Genomic DNA, 774 nt, shown 5'->3' with positions numbered 1-774 from the left:
CCCCGCTGCGCGAGAGGGCTGGTGGGGGGCTGGCGGCTGCCCCTAGGCGGGACTGGGGCTGTGGAGGGCCTTGGCCATCCTGCTGCCTCTCCTGTCCCGGGTGCATTGCCCCCATTAAGGCTCTTCCTGTCACCGCTGAGCTCAGGCTTAGCGATTTGCCACCTGCTGCCCTGGCCACCCAGGACCGTAGCCACGGCCGTGCCATCGATCAGGTTACCCTGCCAGCCTAGGCCGCCCCTGCTGCTGCTGCCAGCCAGCTCGTGCCCTGAGCTTCTCAACCGGGGGCTGCAGGTCCTTTAGGCTCCTCCCAGGAGGCCCTCCCGCGCCCGGCCCGTGCCTGCAGCCTGCAAGGCTGGAGGGCCCTGGCCCTGCCAGGGAGATCAGATCCTCTCGGCCACCTGCTGTTTTCATTAGAAACTAAAATTAGCTGGGCTTGTCCCAAGCTTTTCCAGGTTTGCTTGCTTTTTTAAAAAATATACAAATTCCTAGAGGAAAACCCACGCCCCCGAGACTCCTCCCGACTCTTCCTCTACGCGAGGAAGAGAGGGGACAGGACGTGGCTGGAGCATTTGAGAGGCCTAGCAGATCATGGCATGGGTCCTGGCCCGCGGGCGTCCAGGTGGGGGCTGGGACGCCGGCCCAGGCCTCTCTGCCCCCTCCCTGTGGCCTCCCTGCCGGCCTGGGCCACATTTAGAGCCTCCTCAGGAGCTGTCGTGCCTGCGATACCAGGAGGAAGGAGGCCAGGCCGGCGAGGGGAGCCGGAAGGAAACTGTG

Source organism: Tupaia chinensis, unplaced genomic scaffold (assembly GCF_000334495.1).
Source record: "Tupaia chinensis unplaced genomic scaffold, TupChi_1.0 Scaffold000146_1, whole genome shotgun sequence".
Classification (NCBI taxonomy): domain Eukaryota; kingdom Metazoa; phylum Chordata; class Mammalia; order Scandentia; family Tupaiidae; genus Tupaia; species Tupaia belangeri.
This window is presented reverse-complemented; position numbering follows the sequence as displayed.